Source organism: Bacillus rossius, chromosome 1 (assembly GCF_032445375.1).
Source record: "Bacillus rossius redtenbacheri isolate Brsri chromosome 1, Brsri_v3, whole genome shotgun sequence".
Classification (NCBI taxonomy): Eukaryota; Metazoa; Arthropoda; class Insecta; order Phasmatodea; family Bacillidae; genus Bacillus; species Bacillus rossius.
In genome coordinates, this window is record NC_086330.1 from 35,958,677 (window position 1) to 35,981,699 (window position 23,023).

The 23,023-nt window shown below is 41.0% G+C and overlaps 1 protein-coding gene across 5 annotated transcripts in view; it reads left to right on the forward strand.

The window, feature by feature from the left end:
* Positions 1–23,023, forward strand: part of LOC134534441 (atrial natriuretic peptide receptor 2-like) — a 368,135-nt gene that overhangs the window by 76,767 nt on the left and 268,345 nt on the right. For 2 of the 5 annotated variants that reach the window (XM_063372918.1, XM_063372925.1), the window contains exon 2: positions 4,132–4,256. The exons of the other annotated variants lie outside the window; for them this stretch is intronic. The gene's annotated coding sequence lies outside the window, so the exon portion shown is untranslated. The remainder of the gene's footprint in view (positions 1–4,131; positions 4,257–23,023) is intronic. 5 annotated transcript variants of the gene reach the window in all.

A 23,023-nucleotide genomic window follows, 5' to 3' on the forward strand; every position in this document is an offset into this window, starting at 1 on the left:
GGTGGTGGTGGGGGGGGGGGGGGGGGGGGGTGGTTTGCGGCGCGGTCGAGTGAGCAGAGATCCACTGTCGAGCCGAGCTTCCAGTGGGCAGAGTGATTAGTGGACTTATTAAACATGTGATTATATTTGTGGACGGTCAGTTAGATAGTTGTAATTTAATTACTAGTGTAAAAAAATCAGCTAATACAAAAAACTGTGATTAATTAATTATTTCAACGTAATTATATGATAGCGACAAGATTTCCGGGGGTTGTAGAACTATGTTAAAAACTTCATCTAGTTTGTCCAAACTTAGACGTTTTCTCTTTTATTTGCAATGAACCAATTGTTCATCCTCAACTTGGAAAGGACGTTAGACCCTAAGTCGTATGTATGTTTATAACTTTTTTTTTTCGTGAAGGACCTGCAGTAGAAGTTAGTCGGCCGAACCCAAGACTTATCCTGTATTGAAAAATTTCTCATATATGTTTCTCTTTGATTAAAAAACGAATAGGTAAATTCAGATGAAATCTGCGTGTTGCGTGGCACAATTACACGACCTTACGTCGCGGTGTCGGTACCGACCAACCTCACTGCAGTCCACAGTGACGCGGCGCTGTATTCATTACGTACCTCGCTTTGTTGTCGCGAGGAGTGGCGGAGAAGACGCGCATTGTGTTGTCGTCGCGGTGTTTACGCTGGTCCTTATCAGCATGCTTTATCATTGCGCAGGTTAGTACTTAAGATAAGGCACGATTGCAACAACGTAGCGATTCGAGATTGTATCGCAACATGTAAGAGGCGCTGTCTGACAATCTAGAACTTTAAGGCTATTGCCACGTAGATAATCAGTTGCTAATACTCTTGAGACGTGCAAAATTTGCGTTACTGTTTTGGAGTCAGGATAATATTATCAGTTTGAATGGAATTTGCATTGGATCACGGGTAGTTTTACAACCATCATAACCCCCTCCCCACCAGTAAACCAATAATAAACCAATAATAAAATACGGAAATTCGTTTGTTCCAGCCACGTGTAATCTGGACAACCATGTAATCTAGACAAAAGGTAAAATGCTGTAGCAGCCAACGAACACAATACATCGACTTTTTTGTGTTTGGAGTTCAACTTGCGAACATAAAATAACGCGAATCTTGCTAATAATGTAGTGCATAAATAATTTATAATTATATATATATTTAAATAACGATTTTGTGACATGGCCAATACAGTCTTAAGACCAATGTTTTTTTTATATATATCTAAAAAGTAATAAATGCATATATTAAAATAGTTCTTAATAGTGATTTTTTTTTTTGGTGGCGTTATGTGGACACTTTAAGGAAATATTTTGAATGATCCTATTATTAGGATCATTTATTTTACACGAAAATATTTCCAAACTAGTTGCGTGTCAAAACACTTTCTCCTGATTATTTGAGTTTATTTCAGGCACACGAACACTTTATCACACGAATCACAGCAGATTTGTGCGGAAGCAAATGCGTCCTGAGTGGCCCGGCCAAATGACAGCCAATCAAATGGAAGAAACGGCTGGCGCGGGCAAACCTTGTTACAGTCTAGTGAGTGTTCAGATTTTTTCTCAAAGATTAACTGCCCCTACCTATTACCGTGTAAAAAAAAACTGTATAGTAAATTACAGCGGTTTCGAACTCCAGCTGAGTGTTTTACATCAGTTACATCGTTAAATGTACTGTAACGAACCAGGACAGCGACACGCGCCAGGTTCGGAGCTGGCTGGCGGCCCTGCACTGCCACTTGAGTCACGCGACTTGTCACGTGCCGTACACTGCAGTAAGACGTGCCCCGCGTGCCTGGCCGGATAACAAATGACGTCGCTACCCCCTTCCCCCTCCGCACCCCACGAATCATCCTGCCTTGGCACCGTTGTCTATCAATGCGCGGCCTTGGGAGTTCCGCTGGGCCACTGCGTGGAGTAGCGCGAATTAACGCTGCTTTTCTGGACTATTCGGGCGTCGGGTCGGCTCGGGATGACGCGACTCGTCACATCCGCTCTCGTTGGTTCGAGAAGGGTGTGTTCCCGCGACGTTGGCCTCCGCGAGAGTTCCGAGAGTTACGAGAGCGAAGGAAGTGCGACATCGGCGAAGAGGATGAGAGACGTCAAACCCTCCCCCCCCCCCCCCCACCAGAGAGTGGCGCGACGCGGAGTACGACTGGACCTTGGGAGTGCGGCGATTGAGTGACGCAAGATATTTTTATTAAACTTTTTAACGCTCGTGTAGTTAACACTGGAACGCTATTCAGAGGGAACGGTTTACAAATAACTTTTAACTATTGGAGGTACTGGGAAAACACAAAGCAAAATTGCCGAGGTAAGAATCAGAACACAGTATTACTGCGAACACTATTTTGATGCGATCCAGTTTTTTTGATGTGGATGTACAAAATTTACAAATATCTGTAAGTTTACATGAATATTTCTGTTCCATTTACAAAGAAGAAGAAAAATCCAGTGTACGGACACTGTTGTTAGAACAACGTTGGCGGAACTGGACATTCATAATGTTGGTTACTATTGTTGGAGAGCTATTGAATTGAAGACGAGTTACATGAGACAGACAATGTGTGTTTCTGTTCGGCAGTAGTGATTATAATAGTCTCCGTTGGAGAGGGGGAAAAAAAGGAGCGTTGTTTGTGCTAGCTCGAATATGGCCGCCCTGCCTCACATCCGGGTAGTGCAATTACGGCTCTATAAAGAAGTAATTGGCGGTTGCGAGCGCTTGGTGATACATGGATCAGTTGACCTTCTCTCGCCGACTGCTGCGACCTTCGTCCCCCTCCTTCTCCCACGCGTCTGCCTCTCCCGCCTAGCGGTCCAGGACTTGTTCGCCCGCCTGCAAGCCCCGTGACCCGGGATCAAGACGCAGAGGCATTTCCGGTTCCGGGAGGTGTCAGGAGTGGGGGGAGAGTAGCTCTGCTGAGCCTGTCCCACGCTTGGATTGCCATATTGATGCTACCCGGTTGGTTAACATTACAACTATTGTTTTGAACGCTATTGATAAATATATAACAAGTTTTAAAATATTTTTATTTTATTGTTTGTTGATTTTTTAAGACCATAAAACAGTGTCTTTTTCTAGTGCTATTATAGTTGTATACATTCGGCAAAGAAACAGTATAAACTACATATTTGTAGCAGTCGATCATTACTTATGACAAGGCATGCCATTGCAAATGTATGTTGTAAAAAACAAAGCCAACTTTTTAATATTAACTGATAAAATATGTTATTATAAAAAGGTTGAAACTAAGATGGCATCTTTCAGTGACTTTTTACTGGCAAGTAAGAAATGAACATTGTAAGATGGTACAATAAAATGTATTTACAAATTTCTCATTCCCATTTTGTACTTTTAATTATAATATATTTAAGTACTTTAAAAATATACTTACAATATAAAGTTGTGTCTAAAAAAATTTGCTCTCTTTTGGTATAACTGGGAACATAGCACTCTAAAACAATGACAACGTTGATAGCAGGAACCATGCATTGTAACTAGAGAGAAAATTCCGATTAAAATGCACCCTGCAAGCTAAAGATGAGACACGCTGTAGGTAGGGAATTTTGTAGGTTCGATGACCTCCAGGATGGACTCCGCAGTCCTCTCTGCACACTCGGCCAAACTGTCACTTTCTCATTGGCTGCTGACGTGTGAGACTTCCCTAATAGCAGCCGGTGAGTCGTTACTTCTGTAGTCGAGCGTTTCTTATTGGCCCAGAGCCTCCAGATTAAATGTGAGTCAGTTGTAGAAACAGCACGAAGGTCTCTGTTTATAGGTAGGAACTGGGAAAAATTCGCTGTTTCAGTGAACTCTCTACGTACAATGGAAATGCCGCCTTCATTGGCTACTGTCTAGTGAGACCTGTTAACTTGGGATGATAATCATTCGATACTTCATTTGTTGGTGGTTTTTCATCAGCTCAGAGTCCTTCAGATAAACTGTGGCCCAATGAATCTGCGAGTTTTTCCTGTCTTTATTGATATTTTATTAAACCCGCGAAATTTTCTTCTCCTGGAAGTTATTGAAAATCCTACCAGCTATTTAATTATTATTTTAGTGAATTGTGTAAGACTTCGAATACTAATTTTTTTTAAATTCTGTTAACAGGTACGTACACATCATGGTTTCTTGGGACTCCGATGCGTTCTGGGAAAAGTGCACCTAGCTCGGAAATAATGAGGCGCTTGAGGTAGTAGGAGGCCCTTGTAGTGAAGAATCTAAAAAAAATAAAGGTGAGTTCAAGCCAGTTTTGATTTTCTTAAAATGATTATTTTTTTAATATTTTTTTTAAAGTTCTATACACATCATCTTAGCACATTCAGATACTGCACGGAGAAACTTTTGTCCTCAGCTTTGAAAAAAAAATCAGAATATTGTAGGCAGGTGAAACGTGATGTACGCCTGATGAAAGACAGTTTACGGAAATTCAGTTTTAAATTATTCAATTTAATAGCATTTGCTGTATTTCTGCAAGGTGATGCTTGAAACAAAACATTTGTTTAAAATAACATTTTTACTGTAGGTTATCTATAGGCTACTTTAAATGATAATACTTCTTATGTGTAACACATAAGTGAAGATTTATTATGGCAGAAATACATTTAAATATTGTTACGAAATGTTTGTGTAATGCAATGGAGTCATTCCATATCAAATCAACCAATGAAAAATTAATTTAGAAACTTCATGTTTCAGATTTATATGATTTTTTGTATATTGGTAATATCAACTAAATACATTATAAATCTATTTTTTCTAAAAAAAAATTTTGAGTAGTTTGTTTTTATAAATTTTTGAAAATTGCAAAATTAGCCAATTTTAGCAATGTTTGGTTCACTCAAATACTTGTAGGTTTCCAACTAATGATGCTAGAAGGCTGTTTGGCAGCTCATTTTAAAGGTCATTGAATGGGCTTCAATTTGATATGTAACATGACCAACTTTGGAAAAAAATGTTTATTTGTTTTCAAAATTTTTAATATTGAATTTCTAAAAAACACCATTTTCAAATTTTTTTTTACAAAAAAAGTATGTTATTCCTACATATATTGGTTTGATTTGTGCCAAATTTCAAGGTGGAGAATCAATGGGATCATGAGTAAATAAAAATGAGAAGTTTAGTAGATGCTTAAGGGGGCGTGGTAGATAAATAAATGCTTTAAGCGTCAGTTGGACGTTATTGGTTAAACACCATTTTCAATTTTTTTTTTTACAAAAAAAGTATGTTATTCCTACATATATTGGTTAGATTTGTGCCAAATATCAAGGTGGAGAATCAATGGGATCATGAGTAAATAAAAATGAGAAGTTTAGTAGATGCTTAAGGGGGCGTGGTAGATAAATAAATGCTTTAAGAGTCAGTTGGACGTTATTGGTTTTTGGATGACAACATTGAAAAACTGCAAAACAATAATCCTACATAATGTTATTTGCCAACTTTATTAGCAGACGTCCTAAAAAGACAATTCTCGAGCGTTGTTTCTTCCGAAGCAATTAAATGTTCGAAATTACCAAGGCAGAAGTTTTGGCTTCAAGTAACCTTCAGATTTGATTAATGCATTTAGCTCTTGTTTAGATACCGTACCGCCTTAAGAAATAGTTGCAGCAAGGAAGAGTAGCATAATTTTACATAAAATTTTGACTTAGTAAAGAATTCAAATTTTATTGTTATAAACTAAATTTTTTTTATAAATTATAAAACACGGATAACAAATCTTACCTTACATTCAGCCAGTGTTCTTTGATTAAACATTTGATCAATATGATAATACAAAGCACGAGATCTTGCTGAACGTAAAGAGTGGGTAAAGCCAAAAGGGGAGGAGATACAGATTTCATATTTCTTTCGAAATTTAAAAATTTATGTAACATCACTTTGTCAGAACTCATTATTTAAATACCCGACACCCCGAAATAAATCAACACGTTATTGTCATTTCCTGTTCTAAACTGATTATGAGACAACCCGTAAATTCCGTGCATTTTCACATTGGGTCATTCCATATGAAATCAACCAGAGGCCTTAACCTCTACACCTTAGATTTTCATGGAATGACCCAATGTGAAAATGCACGGAATTTACGGGTTGTCTCATAATCAGTTTAGAACAGGAAATGACAATAACGTGTTGAATTATTTCGGGGTGTCGGGTATTTAAATAATGAGTTCTGACAAAGTGATGTTACATAAATTTTTAAATTTCGAAAGAAATATGAAATCTGTATCTCCTCCCCTTTTGGCTTTACCCACTCTTTACGTTCTTAATCCGGCTTTAGTTTTCTCTACCCCCCTCCTCCCTCGCCAAATGATACAATCAGGGATATATTAACATCTCGTGTAACTTGCCTCAAATTTGATAGTTTTCAAAAGTATCTCCAAAGTTGTAGATATACTTGCCACTGTTATTGTGTGAACAACTCCACCTTGGCTGTCAGACTTCATGTGTTGCTTCGCTAGTGACAGTCGGGAAATGTGTACCACTCGTGCTAGCTTTGAGAACTGTCGAGTTTGAGACAAGTTGAGAGGAAGTGTCACACGCCCATTGGCTGCTGACTCGTCTCAACTGGGCAGCTTGTGATTAGAATACTTCCTCACTGGCCCAAGTGTCCTCGGTATCAGATGTGATTGAAATGTATTGTTACGCCAGGGACGGCTGGAGGAGTTACCTGGCCAAGATCATCTCTGGGGAACGCCGCCTCCTTACGGAGCGGACGCGACACAGTTAACGTCCGTCCCTCCCCTACCACTACATAGTCCTTCCATTAAGGTCTTGTCACACTGCCGAAACTTTGCTTCCAACGCCTCACAAAATGTTTGGTCGAATGTTGTTGTAGAGCCATGACTAGGGAATGGTCCAATCGTATCCTCAGATCCTCGGATACCATAAAATCCTTAGTATCATAAGTATTTGGAGAGGCTGGTGAAGGTACGAGCGGATCCTCGGAGCGACACAAGAGCGGAGTGACGAGGGTGCTTGGGCCGCTTGGCGAGCGATAGCGGGCGACGAGCGAGTATAGCAGCATCGGGGCCGGTGTCGCGGCGCGGACGTGTGAGTAGTGCGAGGCAGTGTGTTGACACAGAGGTGAGCGGTAAGAGACGAGTAGTAGAGAGAGCCTCTGTTGAGCTGAGCTCCAGTGGGGACAGTGAATAGTGGACCTATCAAACTGAGATTAGCTTCGTGGACAGTCATTTAGATTGTTGTGATTTAAGGGGAAAAAAGTGTAAATTTGAGTTAATGAATAAACATTAATTAATTTGGACTATCCTTTCCGGACCGGTTTTCCCACAGGTAACATACTTAATTCCTGAGTTTAAACTCATCGCTAGACAACCTGCGAAATTCGTGTTATAATTCTGGAGACAATCAAGAATGCAAATTCTTTTACACTTGAACGACCCTGGTGCATTGGATGACGAGTTATTTTTCAAGGTCGGGAATAATTTGCGGATTCATTTCGCGTCATGCTAGAATCCAAACGCAGTACTTTCATATTGCTTCTTTGATTTTCTCACAGTTTATCTGAAGGATTCTGAGCCCATGGAAAAAACCTTCAGCTAAAGAAATATCGAATGGCAAGCATCCCAGTTGACAGGTCTCACTATACAGTAGCCAATGCGCAGGTGAAATTTGCCCGAGTATATAGGGATTTGTGGAGTCAATAGCGAATTTTTCCGGTCCCCACTGCGAGCTAATGAAAAACCACCAACAAAATAAATTTCGAAACACGAGCTTTCCAGTTGTGATGATCCTGCACCGAATTTTGTCGGTTGAATTCATGTAATACTAATACCGGCTACAGAACTATAGAAAAACCTAAGTGGCAGAGGGCCTAACAAGACTTAAAGCTCCGCAGGAAACGAAATATTAAGATACAAGGGACTGTAGGGAAATTAAAGATTTAAAAATGGTGTATCTAAAATGGCGGATGCAAGATGGCCGCCGGGTTCAAGGTCAAGGTCGTCCAAGATGGCTGCCATGACATCACAATCCAAAATGGAGGACCTCGGCTCATGCTCCTCAAGTCGAAGCCAGGAGCTCCGGGTTCAAGGTCAAGGTCGTCCAAGATGGCTGCCGTGACGTCACAATCCGAAATGGAGGACATCGGCTCTTGCTCCTCAAGTCGAAGCTATCAGGCGCTGCTGAGGGGAAGAAGAAAGAAGTAGCCTACTGTAGTGGATGGGTCGGGGACACGCGACCGTCCCGGCCGGCCCGGGGGGAGCGGGGAGCCCCCGCCTGCCCGCGACGCGAGACGGCGAGGTTATCTCCCCCGGGTTCACGGCGATGACGTTCGGCCGTGCCCCGCGGTTCCTCTTGACGGCCGCGTGCGAGTGCGAGCACGGATCACTGCTGAGGCGCCTTGCCCTCCGCGGCCCGGCACTCGACAACATGCAGAGGTCGGCAGTGACCTTGCAGGAAGGACGTTGTATTACCTGGCCATTTACAGCCAATATAAAACTACCGAAACGAAAAAAAAAATCAGACTCTGGACATTCATAAAAATTCAGGCTTGATGTTTATATCCCATTATGCTAAAACACGTTTTTTCTTTTCTTTTCAGAATAAATTTAGGCTTAAAAAAACATGGTACAGAACCTTTAAAGCACTCAATGGACATGCATTACAAGTTTATCGTCTTTTCTCCGCCATATAATGTTATGATCACCGTAAAATCTTTTAGTTGCCCTTTCCACGATGAGAAGACTACGCGCCAGTTGAGAGCCTTGCACTTAAAGGTGATACGGCGCTAGAAGCACCAGCGAGCGTCGCTCTTATAATCCCGTCCAACAGAAATACATCCATGTCTAGTCGGGCCCCTTAACGTATTATTTCAGAATGGCAAATCCTTAGATTCGGCGGGAATTCAAAGAGTGCCTTACGATCATTGGAACGTGTCCTGATTGCTTGTGGCTGGACGGATACGCCCTGGGAGAAATCTAGCCAGTGGAAAATTATTGGTGAATTAATTCGTTGAGGCTGGAAAAAAGACTTTCGTAAAATAATTACTTTACTACTTATAAAGTCTTTCCAGATTTTTCTTTAAGGTTGATTTTTTTTTGTCTTTTCTCCGTGCCGTGTTGGTTGGAACCGGAAAAATTTGCGTATTCATTTCGCGATGTGGTATAATTCAAATACGTTTATTTTTATACAGCTTCACTGATTGGGCTACTTGAAGGACACTTAGCCAATGAAAAACCACCAACAAAATAAGTATCGAATAACGAGCATCCCGGTTGACAGGTATAACGAGACAGTAGCCAATGAACAGGCGGAATTTGTCCGAGTATGCTGTAGTAGAGAATTGTGGAGTCTACCCTAGTGGTTCTTACTGGTTACTGTAAACATGTGCTTGTACATTGCCATTCGCTTTTCGCGTGATCGTGCGTGTTTACTCGCGTGACTTGATAACACATATCGGGCGAGCCTCTCGCAAGTTTGTGCCTTTCTTTTATCAGGAACTCGCGCTTTGTGACCAAGGAGATTAATTAACGTCATCGACCTGCGCTCAGTCTTGTCTTCACGATTGGTCATTTTCTTTGAATACGACGTAGTGCTCGGGAACGGAATATTTTTTGTATGCCTACGGATTTTTGATTTGTAATGTCTTAGCTCTTGGTATACGGCATCTGAGTAATTTCGTGGATGGAACAGAATTCAAGGAACGGAAATGTATAACCACGGTGCTGCCATCTGTGGCCGATGGCGTGAACTAAAATTTCACAAAGCCAAAGGGAGACTTTATTGTTTTAACTGTTTAATGAATTTTAAAAAGTTGGTCAGAAGTTTTATTTATTTATTTTCGAAAATCAGGTTCAAAGCCTGGGTTTAGTATTTCTTTAAAGTCTTTTTCGCTTTTATCGGAGCCTTTTCATTATATAGTGTAAACTTTCGGTCTGCTAATCAAATGGTTCAATAGTCGACGTAGCTGCTCCAGCAGCGAATTATAGCTGCGGGTGTGAATACCACGTATAATTCGCGTCCAGAAATGTAGTTGAAAACACAATTTGCGTATATTTATCACGCTCGGCATTATTTCAAAGAATTCTACGTTAAATTTCGTGTCCGTGCTTCTTATTTAAGTGTATTTAAGACACTAGAAAACATGATTTTGCTCGATACCGAGATTCGATGTTACACATCACAGGGGAATACTAAAAGACTCGCTCACATTTTTTGCTTACGAAAAGACTAAATACATATAGTTCCCTTAGGTTAATTATGACCATTTTGTTGCAAATTTCACTTTCATTCGAAGAGAGGACTTTTATGATTCTTTAAGTATAGTTTCAGTAATTTCTGCTGTGTACAAGGACCGTTATACATTATCATTATTCAACTACATTATTAGACATTTATTTATATTTCATATTATATTTATAGAAAATATAAACATTAAAATACAATCTATGTTTATCTTTGACAATTGGATGAATAATTAATGATATTCGAAATCCACAGAATTTAATGTGTATGTAAGGGAACCAAAATGAGCGTATCACTTTTGTTCTATCACACGATATGTGACAGGAAACTTTCGCGGATTCATTTCGTTTTCGATTGCAATTTAAATATGTACACCTATGACCTGCATATGCTAACAGTTTTCCCAGAGCACTTTCGGCCAGTGAGAAACCCTCAACAGAAGCAATAGCAAATCACAGGTCGCTAGGTTAGTTAGACCTTCTCACAAGCCAGTAGCGAATTACTAAGGGAAGATTTTCCGAGTGTGCAGAGAACTGGAGTATAGCCTAGCGGTAACTCACTGAATCTGGGAATTTTCCCGGTGTCTATTTTTTAAGTTGTTTTTAATTTGTTCTTATCGCATGAATCTTCTTGTGCAAACCCATACTACAGTGTAAATTTCGGAAGTTACAGCTGTCTGCAGAAACACAAAATCTTACTTAAACTTTTCCTGGCATGCAGCCACTGCAGTCGACAACATATTAAGACTTGTGTAGCCTTCGCGCGTTAAGGGGAGAGGTAAGAAACAGAACATCTTGGGTTTAGTGGTTTAAGGCCATAACAATTTTCAGCCGTTTGATTTTAAAAATTTTGGCTTTGTCAAAGCGTATTTTGTCATATATGAAGATTATAAAATAACTGACTGCTACAAATAGTTTATATTGTGATGTCATTGGCGTTTAGTGCTGTATTTAATTTTTGGGAATACCTACCGATGTAATAATAGTTTTAATAGACGTTATGGTCTTTGTAAGTATCTTAATGTGTGACCCATGCTTTAACGAACCAGAATCGTTTTGGCTGTGATTAAAATATTATTGCGTGAAAACAATCGAAAACATTACAGCGTTTTACCCTTAATTTTATAGAAACTTGTACATTGTTAATTTTTTTTGTAAATTGAACAGAAATATTTATGCGAACTTACAGATATTTTTATTTTTTTTATTTTCATGAAAACAACTGTATCACTACAAAACAGTGTTTTGTAAACTGGGTTTGAATTATTTCCCGGTCATTTAAGCTTTGTGTTGTCCCAATACCTCCAATAGTTAAAGTTGTTTGTAAACCTTTCCCTGAATAACTTTTAGATATTAATTGCGCATATTAACTAGCACTGGAAAAAAATAAAGTCAAATTATTGAATATTTGATTATCTTTTCTTATGTTCAAAAAATTATGCTTGAATGAATCATCAATTGAAATATGAAATCACGCGGCAATCTTAATGTAAGAAAAACTCAGTATTATCTCGAAACATGCATTTATCATATATGCAAAAATAACTATGGCAATGTGTTTTACAAAGTTATAGTATATTTCTTGTAGTATTACGAACTTTTTCTTGGTACCTAACTGGTTTCCAAAGGAATCCTTTTTAAAAGTTCAGAATTTTGAAGTTATACTTCTTATGCGACTTCCAACAAGGTTGCGTTAAACGTTTAACGCTCCTGGGGAGGGGGAATAGAAAGAGAGAGAGCGAGAGTGAATGCTATTTTAAGGAACTAAGTAGAGAGTAAGAAAAAAATAAAGATCCTGACAGTTTGTAGTGTCGCCATATTTGTTTCAATTTTCAATACCCTTTTTGTATACTTATTACAATTTAAATTGCAGAAAAAAATCATGTTTCATAGACACATAAATAGTAAGTGTGTAATTTCTCTATGTCCATGAGGTCTCGCCGCGTCAATTTTCTCCTTGGGGCGAACCCGTCCGCTTAATTAAATAAACAGCTTTTATCGTTGAATGATTTCATGATTTATTTCATGAAAATCTGCTCTCATAAAAAAGTTAGTTTTATAGACATTCAATAGGTCTCTCTCTCTCTCTCTCTCTCTGAAAATCAATCTATGAATCGTTACAAATTTATTTCCTTTATTTTTTTAGTTTGATTTGATACAATATGATTTCACTAAAAATCAATTTCTACCCCTTCCTATTTTCATTTCACATTACCAAGTTTCACTTCTTCCGCGCGGAGGGACTCCACGTACTATTTTTGCATGCAATTAAAAACTATTTTTTAATGGTGCCAAAGAAGTTTAACTTTCCACGCGCGTACCTAAGTACACGCACCCATTTTTTTATATTTCTGTCTAGACAGCCGAGCCTTCGCAGATGTGCAGTTCCTGACAATTCCAGTAAATATACTTATCATTAGGGGCGTGCAATTTTCCGAGAAAATAAATCAATGTAGCACATTAGACTGTGATGAGGTATGCCCGCGCACACAAGTCTCTCCCTTGTAATTAGCGGCCGTGCGGCAGAGAAGCCATTCATTGGCTTATTTGGCCCGGACAGTCAAGACGTGTTTGCTTACGCACTGGATATCTCTGCTTCGTGTAGACACGTACCTTACAGAAACCCAACCAATCACAGAACACAGACGATGCCACGGTATTTTAACACATGACTAGTCTCGAGATTTTTCCTCAGAAAGTAAATCACCCCGCCCGTCACGATACCTTCCGCATATATATATGCATATATATGTGTGTATATATATAAGTGTAGCATAAATGTCATATTGTATTCATATTTATATCGGAAGGTGAATAAAGCATTGGCAATGTAACTGCCGCCTCAATGAGTTAAAGAAGCATCAACAATGCAATAGCGAAAATTTCATCAAGAAGTATCGTACTACTCATGGAGTTAGGAACTGTCAGGAGACGGCATGCTGTGGCGTACTTGAAGTCACTTTTTTAACCTCGCCGTCGCCATATTGTATACGCCCAGAACATTGCGTAAATGGTGCTTGATAAAGTCCGATGACGGTTAGTAATAATGAATTGGAATCTCCGTAGTTAAAAACAGCCAATTTCATAAAAACAAGTCAGTTCAAACTGTTTCCACGCTGCAAACTCTACACTTCAGCCAGTGTTTTTGACGTCTAACAAACATGGTCCAACAATTAGTTGAAGGATGAGAAAAAAAAACTGCTTCACACACTTAACAATGTAATCATACAGACGTGGCCACCCCCTGAAACTACTGCTTTTAAGAGGAATGATAATTGTGGGAGGAGGGGGGGGGGGGGGGGGGGGCTGTCGTTGGCTTTAAAGGTCAAGCGTGCAAAATTTTCATCGAGGTCGGAGTGAAACTGTAGATTTGTATAAGAAGAAAAAAAATTAACTCTTCTTTATATATATAGATAATACCTTCAGCATATGCACATGTTAATGTTTCCTGAGAATTGAAGTCTTCGGAAAGGACGTGCGCTGGATACGTTCACATCTTGGGCGGGGTCGTTATGAATTTCTTAGCGCTGCTAAGTCAGGGTTCAAGGAGATCGAATCGCTGTTTCCCTTCATTATTCCCCCCTCCCCTCCCCCAGGAAATCATGTTACTCTTCACAGCGGGAAAGGCCTTTCCATTCTCGTGGAACAGCATCTCGGGGAATCCCGTCAGCGCCACTTCCAGAACGTACCTTGCTGGCATCTTCCTTCCGGGAATCTCTTGCCACCGATTTCCTGCTGTCAGAAATCTCCGCAAATTTATGGTAAAATGTGCGGAAAGTACCTACCGTAACACTAAGGCCCGTTGCACACACAGCGGATTTTTCCGAGCGGATCTTTTACCGTCGCCGCCGTTCCACTAGTAGCCCACTGTAGTACATTGGAGCTTGCACATTCGACGGGGAAAAAAAACGATCGTTAAGTCTAACGTTGGCGTTATCTGAGCAGCCGCCCGGTGCCACTGGAGCCGACGGAAGTTTTACCGTCGCTTCGAAGTAGTGGCCTACGTGATAAAATGCACGTTTGCACACACAGCGGATTATACCGCTCTTGTTTTGGGCAGTATGATTTGAACTCTCCTGCATGCACCGTACTGTTTCTGTTTCCGCATCGCGTATCCTCTTCCCCGTGTGTTTTGTTATAATGAGTGACGAAATTGATAATGAAATCCTTATTTCATTAGTGGAAGCAAAGTCTGTGCAATGGGATAAAACTCTAGACATTTTTAAGGACCGAAACGCCACGAAAATCGCTTGGCATGCTGTGTGTGTGGAATTACGAAGTGATTTCGACCAGATGCCAGAAAATGAAAGGAACAATTTTGGTAAGTCAAGTCCATATTCCTTCTATAATTCAATTCACTAATAATTTGTGCCATTCTATCATTTTGGAATGGAATGGAATATATTAAATTGTAAAAAAGTGAAGTTATTATTTTACCTTTTTTGTTGAAAATATTACATTACATTATTCAAAAATTTCACAAATTAAACACAGTGTGACAAGAAAAATGTTTAAACAATTTACACTTTGGACATCTGCCAGGAAATCCTTCCTACACTTGAAACAAAATATTTACAGAGAATGTTTCTCACATTGTTAGCTATCAGGCCTCCTCTTATCGTGTTCTCTCCTGGTATTTCTTCCATCCCTACAATTGAGGTTGCATCCTCAACTATGTAACCATCTCTATCCCTAACATAATTGTGAAGAACAATGCAGGCTTTAACAATATCATTAGCTAATTGTGGTTGAACATTTAAAGGTCGATGGAATATTCTCCATTTGTTGCTGAGAATACCAAAAGCACACTCTATGTACCTTCTTGCTCGACATAATCGATAGTTAAAGATTCTCTTTTCCTCTGTTAAATGTTTCCCAGCATATGGCCTTAACAGGTGTTTGTGTAGTCCAAATGCTGCATCACCAACAAAAAAATATGGCACTTTCGGACTTCCTGTACCTGGTAGGCACTTCTCATCAGGTAACATTTTTGAACTGCTTTCTATTGATTTCCACAGCTGAGTCTGTTTGAAAATTGACGAGTTACAGTCCTTACCATAACTACCAACATGCACAAAAATAAATCGGTACTTACTATCTGCAATGCCCATCAACACAATTGAATTATAGTCTTTATAGTTAAAATACATAGATCCACTTTCAATTGGACTCACGATGCGGACGTGTTTTCCATCGACTGCCCCAATACAATGAGGAAAGTTTGCTATTTGTTCGAAACCGTCTGCTACTGATTCCCACATTTGTTTTGTAGGGGATGGTATGCACTCACTTTTCATGTCCCTCCACACTGCTTGACAAACATCTCTAACTAACACTCTTGCTGTTGAGATTCCTACTCTGAAGGAATAATGAAGATTGGTGAAAGTACATCCACTTGCTAGATACCTGAAAAACGTACAAAAAATCATCACAAAAGCATAGTTTATATTATTTAAGAAGACATACATTTACTATAAATAAATTAGAGTGTTTTTTCTTTATCACTTCCGAAAGTAAAAAAGCCTGGAATTCGTTCATGAATTCTAACCTAATAGAAACATTAGTAGTTTTTGCACATGCGCAAACAAATGTCACTCAAATTTTGCTAGGTACCAAACTATTCTGTACAACAGAGAAAGTAATTTATTTTATTTTTGCTTTTTCCCCAGGAAAGGAAGTGATGAAGCGTTGGAAACATCTACGTGACGCTTTTGCCAAGGCCGAGAAGAATATTAAAGAAAACAAAATCACTGGTTCCGGAGCTACCAAAAAAAGAAAATACGTATTTAATGACGAACTTTAGTTCCTGAAGAAAATATACACTAATGCAGACACAGCAGAGAGTTTTATTGAAGAACAGAACAATGATGACAACGACGGTACGTTGCAAACTGAAAGCACTGAACAAGAATGCGGAATTACAGCAACATCAGAATCCGCTCCTCCTTGTCAACCACGGAAAAAAAACAAACAAAAAAAGATGGATGAAGTAGATTTGAAAATTTTGAAGATTTTAGAGAAAAAAGAACAACCTGACCACCAAATGTCCTTCTTTAATAGTCTACTTCACCACACAAACTTTCAATAACAATGAGTGGCTTCAATTCCAAGTGGAGGTTCTTCGCCTGATTTCCAATATTAAAAATCAAAACTTTGCCACGCCTTACTATCAGGGATGCTCTACGCAACGCTTTTCTCACCAGCAGCATCATATCCGCCCACCACACTATGATCCCCAACCTCAGACATTTCCACAGCCAACTCAGCCACATTTTTCTATGAACCCACAATATTCCCATCCTCCACAAGTGCCACCTTACGTTCCATCATTAATTCCCCGACAAGACGAACCACCTAAACCGCCATGCCAGCCGAGACAAACATCTCGAACTATCACAGATCTGGCTCCCTACCCATCACAACAGCACAAACCACAAGCCTCAGCAGCTGAACATTTTGCCGAGTTCGTTGGCGATGAAGATTGTGGAAGATGTTCTACACCAAGTTCACTTTCTTCAAATACAATGGACATACATTTCTAATTGTAAATTGATGTACGTTTATATAATTTATACTTACATATTTATTCTTTACATTATACTGTATGTTTTTTATTACAACAGTTTATACAATCACTGGCACAGATTTATTTATATTTAATTACCCCGTATTATTATTTTTAACTCTCACATTTAAGAGTTATTTTCACTTACCTTAGTGTTTCTACTGGTTGAATACAGTTTCTCATTTTTGTATTTCTGCGCTGAATGGTATCTTTTAACCGACCATGTAGTTCGTCAAAGGAAGTGATTGACATCCTGAAATAGTTGAAGAATTTCTTGTCATCTTTCCTCAACTCTTCGAACAATGTGTAGAATGCGCCAACCTCATTTCTTCGTTCATTAATTGGATGAACCCAAAATAGTTGAAATTTTCTTCGTCTTCTCATTCGACGACGGAATAACAACAATGCTAGGAGCTGCTCTTGGTTCATTTCAGACTACACAACTGAACTGAAATTAGTTCCAGAACTACAACTGCTGGTACCGACGTATTTTTTTCCGTCCATTGCCGGCGGTGAAATATCCGACCATTAGCGACGGTAAAATATCCGACCATAAGCGACGGTAGGGTGTCCGCTCGGATAAATCCGCTGTGTGCAACGGGCCTAAAGGTAACCTGGCTCGTAAGGTATAACAACCGATTTGATTTTCCGTATTTTCAAATCGCGAAACGTTTCGTGTTTCTGGTTAAAAAATAAATCCTAACCTAACTAACTTAAAACTAAGTGTATTTGTAGGTTAGGTGCAGGGGGGAACCTAGGTGCATCTCAGGCGGAAGCCTACACGCCTGGTGGTTCTGGGATTAGTCACGCAGGGAGAGGGTCGCATGCGCCGAGTGCTTTGTTCGGGGATTGGCCAGCCGTGGCAGTGATTGGCGCCATGACCAACTCCCTTGTCTTAAAACTATGCTAAGTTGGGTCCGGGTAAAACCCACTCAGAAACAGGGACAAACCTGGGCACAGACATGCGGGATGCAAGGACATGCATTAACTGGGTAGTAGTGTACAGGATACAGAGGATGGATGGTCTGGATGAAGAGTTTGAGCAGTGGAGAAGAGAGTCTACCATGCCGTGGGGGGTTGGGAACTCGGACGCATACGCTTTCATATTTTTTTATCTATTGCTGGATTCATGACCACCCCTGGTGGTGAGTGGCCACACAAGCCACTCACTCCGCTGCCGATCAGCACCTAAAACTAGAGAAGAAAGAAAGGTAGACCAACTCACATAGTAGACACTTGATTAATTATTAGTTTCTACGATATGCACAGTTCTCAGTCAAGGCGTGGGCGCACATTGCATGAAATGAGACGTAATATAATATAATAAAACTCAATTTATTTATTTTTGTAAATTTTTATATCTTTTTTTGTAAGGTTATTACTTAGTAACTAGGGCTTGGATACTAATATACACTATTCCAATTGCTAATATAATGATAATAGTTATAGAGGAACTGTCGGCGCTCAGAAGTCACAGGCGAATGGAGAAAGAAGCATTCGTATTTAATTAATAAGTTTTTTTTTTAAATGTGCAATTCAAAATCCCACATCTTTATTAAAAACATTCGGACTGAAGGCGAGGCCTGCCAGACGGGCTGTGCCCATCGGACATAAGGAGTCCGCCCTAACACAACAGGAGCCGATCTTTACACCACACGTTTGGTATATACCCTGTTAACGAAAGTGACTATATTCGGGTTTTGTGTCACATTTCCGTTCATCGACTTCCGTTACATTTTCACAGAATTACTCTAACCAATTAACTTATATCGAGAGCCAAGGTGTTTCAAAATCAAAAACAACATAAAAATTGATCATAATAATCAAAACCTGATAATTATCTGCACTTATGTGTTTACGATGCACAGCACAAATCAGAAAGTATAGCCTACACGAGTTGAAGCTGGCTACGCTACCGGCATCGCCGGGGCGAGAGGCGACGTCCGACAGCGTGGACGGAGTTGCTGAAGAAGCGTCCATCGCGCCGCAAGCTTGCCGCTCCAGAGAGTCCGTCGTGGTTGGCGGAGCGCGTCTGGATCCAGTTTCTGCCGAGCTGGGGTCGCAGCAGCGCCAAGTGCGCGAAGTTACTGTAAATGCGTGAAAAATGTTGATTCATATTGCACACGCATTAAAATACGACAGCGATCTAAGTTCACAGGTTTATTCAAATTCACTGTGTATGAACGCATTTCATAAAGTTTCACACATAAAATAAGTGAACAAAACTTAAAAAATACCAATGATAATATTGTTACGAACTGGGAAGCAGAGCCGCTACGTGTGCCTCATACCTGAGCGGGGCCTCCAGTGGTAGTCTGGCCCGGGGCGTCTCACACGACCACTGACGTCATGCGCGCATTGGCGTGGCTCGACGTCACCACCCCTTCCCCCTTCCCCGCGTCGTTCTTCCTCGACGCTGCCACCTTTCGCTGAGTGGCCTTGGGAATTCCGCGGGCCGCCGCGCGGAGTGGCATGAATAAACACCGCCTTTCTGGACTTTTCGGGCGTCGGATCGGCCCGGGATGTCGCGACTCGTCACAGCTGCTCACGTCAGTTCGAGAAGGGCGCCACAGGTACGCCAGCATCCGCGGGAGTTCCGCGACAGTTCGGAGCGAGTTCCGAGAGTTCGGAGAGTTCCGCGAGTGAAGGGAAGAGCGTCATCGGCGAAGAGGGGGAGAGACTTCCTTCGAAAGTGGCGCGACGCTGAGCGACGGGATCGAGAGAGTGTGACTGAGTGGCGCGAGACTGTGTGTATGTGTGTGGACAGGCGCGAGGTAAGGGGCGAAACCTCTGTCGAGCGTAGCTCCAGTGAGAAGTGCGAACTGTGGAGCTTGGCAGATATTTAGTGGTTAATGAACATGCATTTTCAAGTGCCAGTGTTTGGTGATCGGACATTTTTAAGTACAATTATTTATTAGTAATGTAAATATTCGTCATTAATAAAACTTTATCGGGCTATCCCTTACGAACGCGGGTCCCCCTCATAATTCGAAACAATATTATTGCCAAAGCGCCAGTCAAACCATTTTTTTTTTAAAACAAAACTTTGAATCCACGAAATGCGAGGGAAACTTATCTCCAAACGGCCAGTCTGTCGCGCCCTTGGACTTTGACGCTCAGACGCCACAGATGTGTCGGGCGTGATTGGCTGCCAAATTATTTTATCTGCATCGCATCGCCTCTGTCGTGCTGCGTGTGATTCCAGCATCGAGGACTTCGTTGCCGCGAGTAGCAGGACGGCGAACCCGACGAACCAGCGGCGGTAGGCGTCCTTCGACGACATCTTGCAAAGAAAAAGAAAACCTTACTTATACAAAAGTTTCCTTTGGAAACTAGCTGCCAAGAATAAGTTCGTAATACTACAAGAAATACTGAGTATTTCTTAAGAAGATTGCCGCATATTTTATATTATAATTAATGTTTCATTCAAGCATAATTAAAAAAAAAATACTGTTTTTCTTTTATTGTATTTATTTATGTGCGCAATTAATACTGGAATAATTTAACAATCGGAGGTATCTACTGGGACAACACAACGCATAAATGACCGGGTAAGAATCCGAACTCAGTATTAATGCGAACGCTATTTTGTAGTGATACATTTGTTTCATGTAAATGTTAAAATTAACAAATATCTGTAATTTTACACGAATATTTCTGTTTCATTTACAAAAAAAAACAGCGTATCGATGTCTCGGGAGGGGAGCAAACCAATTGCCAACCCTTGCCGATCTTCCAACTGGGAACAGAAGGAGAATTTACACGATCGTTCATCGATCAGTCATGGGACAAAGCTATGACGTCAAAGCCATGATGAGATTAATGATGATGATGATTTCTCAATACTCGTGCTAAGCGCCAGGTATCGCCTCGACGCACTTAAGGTTTTCACGGTAGGGGAATTCTGCGGTGATTTTCCCACTTCCTTCTACAGTATAATGGAAAGATCAGGTTTATAAACTCGGAAAGGAATGCAACGATGTAAGAAAGCAACACGAAATTAATGCAAGAAAATCACGGTCGTTTATAAGCACTCAAGCCGCAAGACGTTACCAACCCGTCAACTTTAAATTTTAAAACAGTTGAAAACTAAATTCTTCCCTGAAATTCTTTTTTCTTTGATGTTTATTAGAAAAACAAAGTTTACAATGATATGAGTTAAAAGTTTGTTTTCTCTAGTCTGTAAGCGCCGCTAGGTAATAACTTACTGTTTCACGCGGGTGACTACAACTATCATGACAATCACACCAGTTTACAAGTTTTGATTTCAGCAAGTAACCAAAACTAAGCCCTATGCCATATCAACCAAAAAAGAAAAAAAAACATAGTAAGAAATCTTTTTTGTGAGCAAGTGATATCAAAATATTTGAAATTGCCAGATGGAGAGGCCTAATAGCTCTTAAGGATGTAGCTTTAAATTTTCGTAGTTTTAATGTGTAAAATCACATCAAGTTTTCCAAATTTCCTTAGGTTAGTTAAGCACAGAGAAAAAAAAATCAAAAGCGTATGAAACATAACCCTGAAGGAAACAAACATACGTCGATATCCTTACATAACCACCGCCGTTTCTTCATATGCTCGGCCGGGAGCGTGTGACAGCGATACCAGGAACTATTATGTTCCCATAACTCGCTATGTGGGAAGTAAATTCAAGATTGCGACCCCGTCACTTTATTCGAATCATTAGAAACGACGGCGGGGCGCGAAGTGTGCGATTTTAAGATTAATAGTGGCTCACGGGCCTGAAAGAAGTTAAGTAGCTGTCGCTGTGGTGCTTGGCTTTAATTTATTTAGTGTAGATGTCAGGCGGGGGGAAGGTCACCCTTTCCCCCTCAGTTAGTTGGCTAACTGATGTATGGAAGTGTCGTGATGTCTGTATTTAGAGGCTTGTAAAGTATTGTGTCAAAAGTGGCCTAGTTAATCTCGTTGTGTGAGTGTAGTGTTAAGCTCCAAGGCCGCGCGCGGCAGCACAGTGACCCCCCAACAGGTATGTGCCCGGCCAGTCGCCGAGGAGGCACATAATCGTGAAGAGTGTAGAGTTCCGCTGTGGGAAAGAGGTTTGTTAAGGCAGGCAACCGCGCGGGATTCTGTCAGTCCGCTCCCGCAGACAGCCAGTGCCCCGCGCGATTGCGCAGCCCCCGAAGCTGACTGTTGCTCCAGTCACTCACCGATTCACTCGTTCAGGTTTCTCTCTCCTTCAGCCGATGCACCAGGACCTTTCATGCATGGCGCGAGGTTCCGAGGGTACTACTCCTCTTCCCCTCCTGCCGACGATGTGCAGCTTTAGAAGTGTGTGTAACGCCCCGACTCGTCGATTACTGCCGCATCGCCGGCAGTGCCAACACTCCAGGCCCAGCGCGACGTCCAACTTGAAGTTCCGCCGTCACTTGATCCTCGGCGAGCCACGAAAGCAACTGCCCCTCCCGCCAGATGGTCCACGAGTTGGTATTTATGTATTTCCAACAAATCCAGCTGCTCATCACAGCTGGACCCCTGTATTCGCCACCGACAGGACGCGTTCGATTGCAGTTGGTCGCTGTCTCTCGGCACTCGCCATGCACACAAAATGGTTCACGCACTTTCCGCGCTGTCAGAGGCAATGAACCTCCAGGCAGAGCAGTCAGCTTGTTCCCCAGTGATGTGTACACCACGAGAGCTACCGAGCGAACTTACATAACCATTGTTTTTATCCCCCTTAAATAGTCGCTGTTGGTAGTCCCGATGTTAGGCCGGTGTCACACGATGTGTTTCTGCCGCTAGACTTTATACTTCCGCAGAGTTCTTCGGCTGATCTCTAGGCGCTCCAGTGAGCGTCACACTTATCATCCCGCCTCACTAACGCCCATAAACCCATGACTATATGGTCCCTTGAAAGGAGAAAAACGAGATTATGTTTTTAAACGAGCCATATCTAACGAGTAATGTCGCTCGCTCATGAACATATGGTTGTTTTTCCTACAGATAACTGCATTCCGCGCAGGGTTGAAGAACTGGTGGGTGGACAGTCAGATGGAATAACGGTCCAAGCTAACTTATTGTCGACCTGAGACACGCCTTTCCCTCGGCGGCAAGGTTACGTGGTTCTCGTTCACAATTACCGGCCTGACGGGTTAACGGGAAGTCAATCGCAACTCCCTAAACCTTTAACTCCACATGACACTCGCCAGTGATAGTGCATCAGGGAATTAGTGATGCATAATCCTAATACTGTGCAATGAAATTCACTGTCGTATAT